The following is a 14,664-nucleotide window of genomic DNA, read 5'->3' on the forward strand; positions in this document are numbered from 1 at the left end:
CGTAGATGTAGGCATACTATCAAACCCCGTTAAATTCGTGTTTTTTTTGTTGCTCTATCTCTTTATTTTTCCATACTATTCATCATAATTGCCGCACGTTTCACAATATTATTATTATTATTATTATTATTATTATTATTATTATTATTGCCACCCCTCTAACAAAAGTTACATTGAGGTGCATGATGTCCAAGTTTACCACAAACGTAACAATTACCTCCACTCTTTTTTATGTTGAAAGAGTTGTACCTTAGTCGATTGTCAAAATGGTTGTTATTTCAAATGTCTCCTCGATTGTTGGTTCAAATGTATAGCCAATTGTTGGTTTGGTTATTTCTTCTAGCGTTAAACCTTCTATTGTTGTAGCTTCCCTTAGCTTGTTTCCCTAAATGAAGTTCCCTCTAGATCTTGCCTGGTCATCTTCCACCAATTTAACTTTCCCATTACTTCATAATTTTGAACCGTCATTTTTCTATTAGCTTTTTCTATCCTCGGGTAGATGATAAGTCGGTCTAAATTCATATCATTCTTCTTGTGCATCGAAGTTCCCTTAGTCTCATTCCAAGATGGTGGTAGTTTCTCAATCAAGGAAGTTGTCTTGAATACATCATTCACTTCTATTTCCTTTGCCAACATATCTTGTAACAAATTTTTGAATTTTCAAATTTGGAGATCTACTATTTTTTTCATCTATCGTCTCATAGCACAAGAATTTACTACAAGAAAATTTCTTTGTTCTAGCGTCTTCTCTTCTGTGATTAGTTCTTGTTAAAAATTTCTTATATTTCCTTTGCAGAGTTGTACTTAGAATAAACATCACATAACTCATTCACCAAAGTATTGAGAATGTAGTTCTTACACCTCTCATTATCTTCCTCCCACTAAAGTATAATGTGGTTATTATTTTCTTCTGGTTAAGGCCGAAGAATCTCTAGAACATAAATGACTAACAGTGTTTTCAAGGCAAAATAAATTTTTACTTTCCAATGCCGATAATTAGTCCCATTGAAAGATTCAAGATGTGTGAGATCAACTAATAATTTCTCCAATATAGGATTAAAGGCAATTATTTTAGTTTTAAGATTGTAAGAAAACTTAAGGTATAATCAAATAATAACTAAATTAAACTAGAAAAAAAAAATTACTATTGAGAAGCTGAGGCGTGGTAGGATTATTGTCCTTAAAGCCAATTTCGCACCTACAGAGAAAAATATCTTGGTACAAATAGTCACTACATATACGGTCTCTAGGATTACTCAACGCAGCTTAAGTTTGTGTGCACTCATAAACCTCAAAGCTTTAGGCACTATAGTATTTAGTTACCTAATGTAAAGGAAGGAAAAATAAATAAAGGTAAAATGATATAAAAATAATAAAATATGTACTAGAGACTACTACTAGGTGATGGAAAAAAAATGAGTAAGAAAGAGAAGAAAAAATGTTTTTTGATTATGTATTGGAAAGGGCGGGAGGTAGCCTATTTATAGGCTGCACAAAGGAGTAACTTATAACCCTGGTTATTACAATAGATCAAGGGTATTTGACAATTCAAATATCACAGATTAACATATAGATATTGCAAGAAATTAAACAAATAAAAATAGCTAAAAAAACACAAAGAAAAACTTCTGCCATTAACTAGAACATAAAGAAAAAAGAAAACTGTCATAATTTGAAACATCTCGAACATGACCAATTATGGACTCACAAAAAAAAATAGCTTTTAAATTTTTCAAAATCAAACAATTTCAAATTCAACTTTCAAATCAAATTTGAAAATTTAGGATCCAAAATTTAGATTTTCAAAGATGATCTCAAAGTCAAAAATAAATTGGGAATTCGAAAATGGAGCAAAGTAATTTTTTCCAACCTTGAAATCAAATTTGAAATGTTAATAATTCCACTAAACCCAAACTCAATTTCAAATCCACAATTTTTCATTTGAAAATTCAATGTAACTCATGGATTAATAATTGACCTTAAATAGATAATCAATTATGAGTTTTTAGACTAGATATTAAATCAAGCCAAGTTCTTTTATTCCACTAATACACAAAAATAAGGAAAATGCCTGAGGAGTGTGTGCATGCAATGGAATGAATTTGCAATATGCAATATGCAATTGAAGACTCAAAAATAGATTTGTGAAAATCCACCTTATGAATATAAAATTATTGTGAGGGCCCAAAATTAGGTCGAACAAAATTAGATGCTGACACCAAAATTTTAGATATTATTAATGGACATGAATGGGAGGTTAAAAATAATATCCACTAGCGCTGCTGAAATCAAAGAAATGATTGAGAGCCTCTTCGGCCTTATTTTGAAGGATTTTATGATACCAAAACTTACTAGTACTGGTGTATTTTCTTATAGTTCGGCCTAGAATCATTTCATAATCAAATCACTCAAGTAAGTTGGCACTTTACAATTTGATTTAGGCACAATATTCATAGGCATGCATTTATATGATGATTCCCAATCTTAAAGAGACTTGCATCCGTTGACAAATTGTGTAATTGGAGAAGGACCAACAATATATGTTGTGTTTTTTTTTTTTTTTTTTCCAAGTAACGCCCTAAAAGGCAAAGACTATATTCTCTTTAATCATGACTTAATTGAAAGCATTCGTCAGGAGGTTCTTAGGTCTTTTAAAATTCCAAAAATGACCAAGATCATTTTCCTTCTTCGGTATTCACACACTTCAATAATCTACATACTTATTTGAACAATTTCTATCTATCATATTTGAACCCAAAAAAATTATTCAAAAAAAATACTACTATTCTATTTTCTAATGTATTTATTTAAGTGAGAGGTGTATATTTCAATCCAAACAAGCTTGATAGGTTATTAAGTTTTTTTTTTTTGAGCTCATATATTTTTCTTTTCTCTTCTCAAAGAAGAAAAAAGAATGGTCCTAGAAATAATTTACAAAACAAATAATTGTACACTCTATCAAATGTATTCATATTGATTAAAAAAGGAAAAAAATTTGATATACTCTAAAAAATAAAATCTAGTAAAACTATTTTTATCTTATTTACTGTTGGAATTGGTGTATTCCCAAGAGAGGGTGAATTAGAATTTTAAACTTCTTCCTAAGTTAAACTAGATATCAGTAATACACAATCTAAGGTCTGTCTATGCAATCCCCAAGTGCGCATATAAATATAATGTGCAAAAATTAAATAATGCGCAACATTCACTGTCTATTGAAAATAACATACATGTGCAGTAAATAGATTGCAGAAATATAAAGTGCACACATGATATGTTATCGGGGTTTGGCCAATACTACCTACGTCCCCACCTCAACTCGCAAGCCTGAGGATTTCACTAATGCTCACTTAACGGGTGGAATGGCACCGGTTACAATTAGGTCAAATTACTAGAACTGACCTCAACCTTTACACACTCTCCTTACGGGGCGGAGAAGACCCTAACAACTTATCCTTACGGAGATCAACACCCCCTCAGGTCACGCCTGGAATACAATAATGAATATAAAATTTGCATACAAATAAAGATGTTTCTAATACAAGCAGATTTGTACAGATACGCAGAAACAATAATCAATGCACTTCAATATGATACGAAATATAAGCTCAGTGAAGATATATGAAACTACTTTCAATATAATGTCAATATGCAATCAAAGTGTGAAAGTGAGTTTAGCAAAGTTTCTTTGAAACAATATATATAAATATATCAACCACAAATAAGGTTTCAAAGATTTTCAAGAGTATAATCAAATATCTTTAAAAAGGATTTCCAAAAGTTTAAGCTCAATAGATATTTAGCAAACAAGCTTGTCAAAAATATTTTCTACAAAACACAAGACAAGCTCAAGAGTCTTGCAATAAAGATGCAAAGACTCACAAGCTTAAGAAGGTTTCCCAAAAAATGAATTTATGAATTGAATGACCGGGAAAGACCTATTGGCTTACTCTCACAAAAATCAACAATCAATTCATGTATTTGAGAGTATAAGCACGTATAAACAATATAGGGTATCTAACAATATTCTCACCAAAGATGTTTTAGCAAAGGAATGAGAATGGGTGGAGTATATGGGCTTGTATGGAAATGAAAGGCACAAGAAATTTCAAAGAAATTTTTGGCTAATGATTTTCCTAATCCATGCTTAATCTTTCCAAACGAAGGAGTATATATAGACATACTCAAAATTATAACCGTTGGGGACATAAATGAAATTTTAGAAAAGATTAATGAAGGTTAATTAAAATTAACCTTATTTAACTTGTGGTTAAAATGTCCAACCCATGATTTTTCGGTCGACTGTATTTTAAGTTCAGTCGACTATATTGACAAGTACGGTCGACCGAGATACTTTTGAAATACAAATATAGTCGACTGAATTAAGGTGATTACGAAACCCTTTGAGGTTCGATCGACTAAGGCTAAGTTCGGTCAACTACTTATTAGGTTCAGTTGACTGAGTCCACAATGAACTAAACATTCGGTTAGCTAAATCGTTAAGGGATCAGTCACATCAAGGTTTGGTCGACTGAGGAAGATACATTCAGAAACGTTTGATCGACTGAGCCTTGGTCAAACTGTTGACCTCTGAATGGTTCGGTCGATTGAGCTGAATATAGCTAGCTGAGTTTGGTCGATTAAGACCCTTTCAAATATTATTTTAGGTCCTGATTCTTACAAGAATTTACCCCTGATCATATGAGTTAACTTTTAAGATATAGGGGATTTATCATGTGATGTGTAGGAACCTATGGTCAGTCTACGGCTTAGGATTTTTAATTTAGCCTAAAAACCTGGCGTCGATCGACCTTTCTATGGTCATTGATTTCTCTATGGTCATTAGAGCTTATAATCCTACCATGCATGTCATGCATTAATTATTAAAGACTAAAGGATTATTACAGATCCAAAGAAAAATAGAAAAAAATACAATACAACTTGAAACAAATAAGAAACTTCATGCTCTGCTCCTTTGCAATTTCATGGATTGCGCCGAATGGTGTGCGCATTCAAATACTTTTTGGTTTCCATTTCTTATCTGTCATCCGCACTTAGAAAAATGAACAAATCCAAACACTTAGCACACAGATGAGATAATGTGATTTGTCATAATCAAAACAGGGATAGGACTCAAAAAGTCAACAATCTCCCCTTTTTTTATGATAACAAACACAAGAGCAAAATATGGGTTCACCTGACAAGGCTCCTCTTAATAATATGCATTAAAAGAATGATATTCAATAAAGTTCACAAACAACCATGAAGACTTTAGAAATTTTCAAGTTGTGCATTTAAGTACAGCTATCATTTTCCATTTTGAGTAACAAAACAAAAGTTCAGGGAGAAAGGACTAATTTTGTTCTTATAATTCTTTCCCTTTTGTAATCAACAAAAGGGTTAAGTTAAGAAAAAATTGATTATTATAAAAGAAGTCTTAGCTTAAAATAGTACTCCCCCTTTCTAAAATGATTTTCATTTTGTTTAAAAAAATCTCCCCCTTTTTAATATAACATTTGGGCAAAAAGAATATAACTGTTTTTGAAAAATATGGCAATTTGGATACACAAAACAGTATAATTAGTCATTTAAATTTAAAATGTCATAACAAACCAGATCAAACTAGAAGTATTCACAAATCATTGCAGTTGAACAATACATAAGACCCGCAAACATAATGGAATTCAGAACATGCGGCATATGATAACAAAGAGTGGATTTGCGAATAAATTTAGTCTAATAGGTTTGTATACATTTTCATGTGAAATTACCAAGCCAGTCATGCAATTCAAAAGCATATATATAATAATTATAATAATAATAAGGCAAGAGATAAAAAGTTTTAATTTTGAAATTAATTTTTGCCATAAAGTATTAAAATAAATTTCCCTTTTTGATATTATCAATGAAATACTGAGGATGATGTTTGCCTAAAAAAAATTTTAAAGATCATGTAAGCAAACGACATTATTCTGGTTTATCATTTAAGTACACACCAAAATATAACCAAAAAGAACAACCATATAGATCCTAAAAATATAGCAATCACATGTAAGATCATATGGCAAATCAAATGATTATGGCAAACCAACACGTTTCAAATTATGATTTTCAGTAAGAACATTATATTTAAGCATATGTCACACTTGATGCAAAACAGATCTAAGCTAAAAGGTGTTGGTGAGCATAACATGTGACAACCCGAATAATAATGGTATTTAAATAATAGAAAGGAAGGGAAATGGAAATGAAACAGAAGAAGGTAGCAGAACGACATTGCATTTTGGGAGAAATAACCAAGAAAATTAGTCAGGCCCTCGTCAACGAACACAAGGGATTCTTCGACGAGTATGTAAGAGGGTCTCGTCGACGAAGCCAAGTTTCGTCGACGAGAAGATACCGAGAGAGGATTTTTGGAAGTCTGAAATTTGTCGACGAAGGTGGAGGTTTGTCGATGAACTTTCTACAGGACTTGTTGAAGAGGTGACGTGTCTCGTTGACGAATCCGGCCCTCTCTCTCCCTACGGTTTCTCTCTCCTCTCTCTTCGATTTTGGCTCCGTCGTTCGGTACATCGATGATCTACGGCCACCACGACACTCCTGGGGAAGTTCTCTCCAAATCTGGCGGAGCGGATCGTTGGTGGAAGCAAGTTGGAATTCATCCCTGAGTTGAGGTAAGACTTTTTATTCGAAATTTGGTCTTTCCACAGTTGAAGGAAATGATATTCACATGAAAATATTGAAGTTTAGTACTGGGAGTTTTCATTTTCAGGGTATTGATTAGGAAATCCTACGAGTGTGAGTCCAGGAATACATATGGACTTTTTAGTTGTCAAGTAAGGAAATAAACTAAAATAGTTATTTTTCCACACGTATTATTATTATTATCAGCAAAGAAATTTTCAGGGAATATGTATTATATTTAAATATTATTGAGAAAATGTATGTTATAGGGAAAATTCTGCTATTTTATAGAAAATGTGATTTTAGAATGACATGTATGAAATTACTCAGCTTTGTGTGGCATGAATGTTATTTTTCATGAAAAATATTATGATGTGACAAATTTTATGAAATAAGCAAGTTTTCAAGGATTATGAAAATACAGTACATTATGGTTTTGAAACATATGATAATTGATTTATTTATTCAGAATGATATGTATGAGATATTCGGCGCAAGGCCGTGATTGATAGTCGGCGCAAGGCCGTGCTTTACGTATGATTTCGGCACGAGGCCGTATATTTATGAAATGTTTGGCACGAGGCCATATTTATGAAATGATTTCAGCGCGAGGCTGAATTTATGAAATTATGAAAAATGCTATAATATCATGTATTATATGTTATTAGAACCTGGATGTTAGTTTAGTTCAGTTTCAGGAGCTTGGTACTATAACTGTATAGATCAGATATCTATGTTCAGACTTGTACTAACCACCCCATGAGGGGATGGGATAGTTGATATGGCTTTTAGTGTAGAGTTGTAGACGTCCACTTGGCAGTCCGGACCAGGGTGTGGCAGACCCATCGTACTTATAAACATTTTTGACTCGGCAGTGGTTGGCCGACCATTGTTGGGTCCCGCCTTCGGGCTGCACAACCCGTCATAAGGGGTAATACATGACACCAGCTAGCTATTCATCTTGGGTATGTTTTCAGTATTACTAGCTATAACAGACGTTTTATGCACAATATGATTTATTAGCAAATATGAAAGTATATGATTATTCAGTATGTTATGATGAATGTTTACAGATATATGAAATGTACTATATATGTATAATTGCATTAAATGTTCATGTTGCCACACAACTGTATTTAGTTTATTTTCCCTTACTGAGAAGTGTCTCACCCCCGAACTTAATTAATTTTTTAGGAGCCCCTAAGAGACCGGCGGGTTGTGACCGCCGTTGAGTTTGTTGAGTTACCCTACTAGGAGGGTAAGATTTTGTTCTAGGATCAGGATTATTTTGTTGTGAGATCCTAATTGTATTTGGAATGTTATGGGAGATTGAAAATATGTGTATGCTATTTTGGTGTAAATAGACTCTGGTATTATGTTTTATGGTTAGATGGATGTAATTTTATATTTACTGCAGCTTAGGTTTCCGCTGTTTATGACGGGCCGATCATATATTTAAATATGCCTCTTATTTGATAAGTTAAGCAGGTCGTTACATAACAGGGTAGTACTTTTAATTCTAGATGCTCCCCCTTTTGATTTGAATCCTAACTTAGATGAAGTAAACTGCTTATACTAGTTAGACATTTATTTCATTATGCCTAGTAGTATAAGTCTTTTCCAAAAGAGCAACTATACAGGATATGAATTAAAACAATATTTATCCTCTGCTCAGTATAGTCTTCCTATAGGCTATAAATACATCAGAAAGTGTATATTAAGGCATACAATAATGTGCATAACCAAGAAATATTCATATCAAGATATGAAGCTTTAAGAACTGGATATGATGTTTGTGATTCTTTGAAGAGCCTCAATATTCAAAAGGTGAAGTGATGCATGTGAGTCTTTTATGCACTTTTTATAGGGATGGAGCTGAACTCCTCTAAATACCTGATGATTATGCTAGGATGAAGTTTAATTTTCATTCAACTTTCACTCATCCTTTCAAAAAGATTTTAACATTTATTCTATCATAATCATCTTTGTACAAGGTTTTACTTGGGAAAATTTTAATGAAATTTTGGCAACATGCCGTCAATAAATCGGACATTTTCCCATAGAACTTGTACCTAATAAATGGTTGTTCTCAACAAAATATTCACATAAAGCATGCAACAAACTATATTCCACTACCAGCATGCAATTCACATCCATTGCATCCGCCATGTAGGAGGCATTTTAAACTAAGCATGCAATCAGATAGCAATCAACAATTCATATAAAATAAAATTATCCAACAATTTTTGTCAATCGGTGCACTCTGGATAATAGTGTGCAATTCAGTTCCCATAAGGCATATGAGCATATAATATGATATAAGATCAAGATAAATGCTCCCCCTGAGTTATACACTAATCAATCTTATGCCTTTTCTTATTTTTCAAATTCTTTAGCCAAGTGTTCTAAGATTTTCAATGATTAGACTTGGCAAGAATGCTATAAGCTTATCGAACCAAAAAGTCACAATGTATATTCGTTTAGGTGTGATAAGCTTGTTTCTACCTTTTCATGAATTTCAATGCGTAAAAGGCACAAGATCAGAATGGCTTTGGAGTTTTACTGTTCGTGCATAGCCAAGAAACCCATGCATGAACAGTAAGACTCCAAAGCCATTCTGATCTTGTGCCTCTTACGCATAAACCTATAACAATCATTTTAGCCATTTAATCAAATTCAAAAGGAAATAAAGCTCTAAATGGTTTGACTTAAATTTTGAGAGCTTGTGAAGGGAGTTTGAATAAAGACTCTTTGAAAATTAAATCTCAGAAGAGTATTTAGGATAGGTAGGACATTTTTCAGGATAAGAGGTCCAAAGATGTTGTCCTAACTGTTTCGGAAAAGAGCACTAAAGAGTATATGAATTTTGATTGTAGCTCTTTGGTGATTGGAAAGTATCCTTTAAGTATGATCACTATTTTGAGTAAGGACACAAACCATGGAATAGGATGAAACTTTACCGAATGTGATCATGGTTGGTAAAGAGTTCCTATGGAGGAGAAGGTGAAGCAATCATTAGAGAGTTTTTATAGTTTAAGCAGATAGGGAGAAATTTATTATAAATGGATGAAGATTTGATTCCCCTAGTGGATGCCTCTAATTTGGTTAACAAGATGTCTTTTAAATAAGCACTTGTAGAATAAAAATTTATGATCATTAGTGCTTAAACCTAAAGTGATGACTAGATTTTGATTTAGGCTTTTCATATTAAAAAAAAAATGAGTTTAGGGTATGATGATATATGATATTAGATGGACCCCTAAAACTCAAACTTGTGTAATAGACAACAGTGGCTTAACTTAAGGTGTTATATTTAAGCATGGGTTGAGCATTTGAAATTAATTACCTGGCAAGGATGTCATGTCCAATTGGAAGTGGATGCAGATACTAGGTTTATATATTTTAACCCCGAACCACTCCTTAAGCCTACAATCATCACAACCCCTAAACCTAGGAACTAGGGAAGATTAAAATATTTATATAATTCTATTAAATTCCAATCTTCCTTAGATCTTATGAAGTTTGTCTTCATGATTACCCACAACATTTCTTTGTCAAAACCTCTAACACTTCTAAGTAAACAATTAAACCAGATGTGTCTTTTCATTTTATGGTGCACGCAAGTTGTAAATAAACGTGAAAGATTGTGCTTGCATACCCAATTTTTACTAGATGAGGCATGAAAATTTTTATGACTATGAGATTTAAAAATGAACCTTTTTTGAAAGATTTATTTCTTTTAGCTCCTAAGGGTTTATCATGATTCTTCTTTTCATTTCCTTCCAAACAGTTAATATTCAATATCTTCTCAATCTTTTTCTTCTCTAGAATAGCATGATGTTCTTTCAATTTTTCCAACTGCATTGTCAACTTCTTATTTTTGTTCTTAAAAAAAATTTCCTACTTAGACATCCGAACTAGAAACTTATGCATTTTAAACAAAATCTTTTCTAGTTCTTTGGAGGAAGGCATGCTCTTAACAGCAAATTTATTACATGATTCGTTAAAAGATATATCACAATTATTATATGAATCATTGCATGCTTGCTCAACTGGACTATCACAAAGAGTATCAGATGATTCATCATACAATCTACTGCAATATTTTTCATGAGAATCATTGCATACATCATTAATAGTATTATCAATAAATGATTCCGCATATGACACAGCACAACATTCAGCATAAGAATCAGCAATCGAACTTGAGTTAAAATCATATACCTCTTTTTCTGTTAATGCAATTTTCCTATCATTTACCACTTCCTAAGTGGTGGTCTCATTCTCTCGGGATTCTCCATATATCCTTTCGAGTTCATCCCAGATTTCCTTTGCACTTGTACATGCCACAATATCAAGCAAAATATTAGAGTCTAAAGTGCAATACAGTAAATCCATGGCATGTGAATTTACATGCATCAAAGTAATATCTTTTTCGTTTACAGGCATAAAAATTCTTTTGACAATCACTTATCAAACCCTCTAGTCCATTGATTTTATAAATATGCTTATTCTAATTTTTCAAGTAGTGTAATCAACACCACAAAATAAAGGAGGACTAGAAGGTAATCATCCCTCTCTGAATTGGGAATACACCAATGTGAGTCATTGCGATCTTTTGCAAAAACATTTAAGTCAATGCAATGAGACTTTGATTCCAATTGTTGGACTTCATGTGTCAAATTTAAATTTTATAGGTTCAAAAATATGTAACATAAATTTGTGTTAAATCCAAAAATTAAAATTCGTCATTCCAAACATGACGTTACTTTTGGAGGTTTATTTCCCACGCACAAGTGGCTTAGAGAGCAAAGCTCATGAAAGCAGTAATGGAGAATCTACTAGAATTAGAGGCTACAAAGTTGAGATGATTTATTTTCCCTATTCATGAACTTTTTAATCCAAAGAATCAAAAGTGGGAATGGAATTGGAATTGGAATTGGAATCTCAATAAAAATATAATAAATTAGGTAAAATAATAAAATGATTTGAAATAATAAAAATAATATATAACCTAAATTAATACATGTATATATTGAATATAGGCCTTAGATATCGTACCTACTTCTCATATAACTATTAAGTAGCAAACTATGTTGATTAGTATGAGTTCTATATGACCTCCCTAAGTAAGGTGATTGTCCTTCTCCAATTATGTTCTGCAATGTTTGATTATACATGTTTTCCTAGAAATGATGTATATACAATTTTACTGGTTATGTTTATGATTATATGTATATCACAGAAATGTTCATGTTGTCACACACTAGTATTAGTTTATTTCCTTTACTGAGAGGTGTCTCACCCCGAATTTTATAAACATTTCAGGAGCCCCTGATAGGAAAGCGGGTAAAGCCCCACTGGTCTAATACAGTTGATCTACCCTTCCAGAATGGTAAGTGTTTTGATAGGGTCGGATGTATTTTGTGGGATGACCCTAAGATATCTTTTGGGTTGTGTACTGTGTGTATATAAATACAGTGGTTGTAGTAACTCTGGTATTGTGATGTATGGTATAATGAGATGTATATGATTGTATGTTTCCTGCTGCTTAGGCTTCCGTTATATGTTCTAATGTATCCTTAGTACCCACAGGTCCAGGTGGATTATGATCTACTGAGTTTTGTGATATTGATTTTATTATATTATGAAAAAAAAATGTGAAAATTAAGTAGGTCATCACAAGTACAGTCAACCAAGGCACTTTTGAACTACAGATATAGTCGACTGAATTAAGGCGATTGCGAACCCTTCAAGGTTCGGTCGACTAAGGCTAGGTTTGATCGTCTACTTATCAGGTTCGGTCAACTGAGTCCAAAATGAACTGAACATTCGGTCGGCTATGTTGACCTTATTGGTCATATCCCATTTTGAGTATGACAAATACCTTGGTATTTAACATTTGCCTTGAGTTTGTGTGTAAGATCAGTCTTACTTAAATGGGCAAGATCATATGGTGCGTATTGTGACTCGAAGAAAATGATGAAGACAAAGTGTTTAAACTGTTGTAATTTATATTTCATTATTTCGGGTCTGTAATTATAACTCCAAAGATCTGTAATAACTTATGCATGTCATGCATGGTAGGGACTATAAAGCTTAAATGACCTTTGACAAGACTTCGATCAACCTTCGGCGACCGATGCCAGGTTTTTAGGCGTACTTGAAAATCCTAAACCATTGAGTGACCCTAGGTCCTTGCACAAGCACTTAGGATTATCCCCACTATCATATATGCAATCAAGGGTATCTTATGGTCTAAAATTTTGACTTAGGTTTTAATTTGACCTGGCTTCGGGCAATCGAACCTTGGCGTTGAAAATGCCTCGATCAACTGAATGTAGGGAAAGTCAAATAAATGACCTGACTTCGGGCAACCAAACCAAAATGATATAAGTGTTCACGGTCGATCAAACTCAAAATAAAGACTTTTCCAACAACCCGGGCTCCCGAACTTCACGGCCATTTTGACCTTGGGCAACCGAAAGTTGAAGTTCAGCAGACCGAACTTAGGCCTAGGCGACCGAACCTCAAGCAGGTTGGAAATTGCCTTAGAATCAACCACCCAAACCATTTTTCGGGCACCCGAACACATAAAAAACACTTTCCTTCATGTGTCCATTCGAACGACCGAACCCTCGTTCAGTTGACCGAAACTTTCGGGTTGGCCAAAATTTACTACGGGTTAATTAGGATAAATCGGGGTTATTTTTTGTTAAACTTATTTAAAATAATTTTAATAATTCCCCTGATGTCCCAAACGGTCAAAATTTTTGGCATGTCTATATATATAGCCTCATTTGAAAGATTAAGCCACGATTAGCAATTTGACTAAAAGAAAAATCCTCTAAAATTTTCAAAGTTTATTTTTTCAATACAAAGCCTATACACTCACCCATTACTATTCTTTTGATAAATTAAACTTGGTGAGAGTGTCTTTAAGTGATTTTATATTGTTCCAACTTGCTAAAACTCTCATTGTTGTGATTGATTGATTGCTTTTTGATTAAAAGTTTAGCTTAAGGTTTTCCCCCTGGTTTAATTAATAATCATTGTGTGGAGAAAACTTTGTAGCTTGTGAGTCTTGGCACTTGTGTTGCAAGACTTGTAAGCTTGTATTGTGATTATACAAAAATATTTTTTACAAGATTAGTTTTCATATATCTCTTGTGCTACAATTTTAAGAAAATCATTTTAGAGATATTTTGATTACATTTGTTGGAAATTTTTGAAACTCCACTTTTGTTTGATATATATTGATAAAATGTTTCAAAGTTTGATTGAGAATACAATTTTGCTCTTGATTGAATATTGATATTAGATTAACTATTATTGCATACGTATTGCACTGAGCTTATAGTTCTTATCTGCTTGAGGTGCATTGATTATTACATGTGTGTATTCGTACAAATTTGCTTGTGTTTAGAAGCATTAGAATTGTACACAAAAATTTGATACTCACTGTTGTATTCCAAGCGTGGCCTGAGGGGGTATTGATCTAACCTGTAAGGATCAGTTGTTAGAGTCTTCTCCGCCCCACAATAAGAGTTTGTAAAGGTTGAGGTCAGCCCTAGTGTAATTTGACCTGGTTGTAACCTGTTAAGTGAGCAATAGTGGTAATTTTCGGGCTTACAAGCTGAAGCAAGAACGTAGGCAGTATTGGCCGAACCCCGATAACATATTGTGTGTCTGTTTTTAATTTCCTGCACTTTATATTCCTGCACATATATGTTATATTTCAATTTCTGTAAATGCTTGGAAATATTAAGATTGCTTTAGTTGTTTAAATATTTGCTCAGTTAATTACCAGTGTGATTGGGATTGCATAGAAAGACCCTTGGTTGTAAAATACTACTATTGTCTAGTTTAACCTAGGCAAAAGGTTTTAAATTTTTAATTTACCCCCTCTTGGGAATACACCAATTCTAGCAGGCTAAACCGTTGGGGGATCAGTCACATCAAGGTTAGATCGACTGAGGA

This window comes from Malania oleifera, chromosome 1 (assembly GCF_029873635.1).
Source record: "Malania oleifera isolate guangnan ecotype guangnan chromosome 1, ASM2987363v1, whole genome shotgun sequence".
NCBI classification, from domain to species: domain Eukaryota; kingdom Viridiplantae; phylum Streptophyta; class Magnoliopsida; order Santalales; family Ximeniaceae; genus Malania; species Malania oleifera.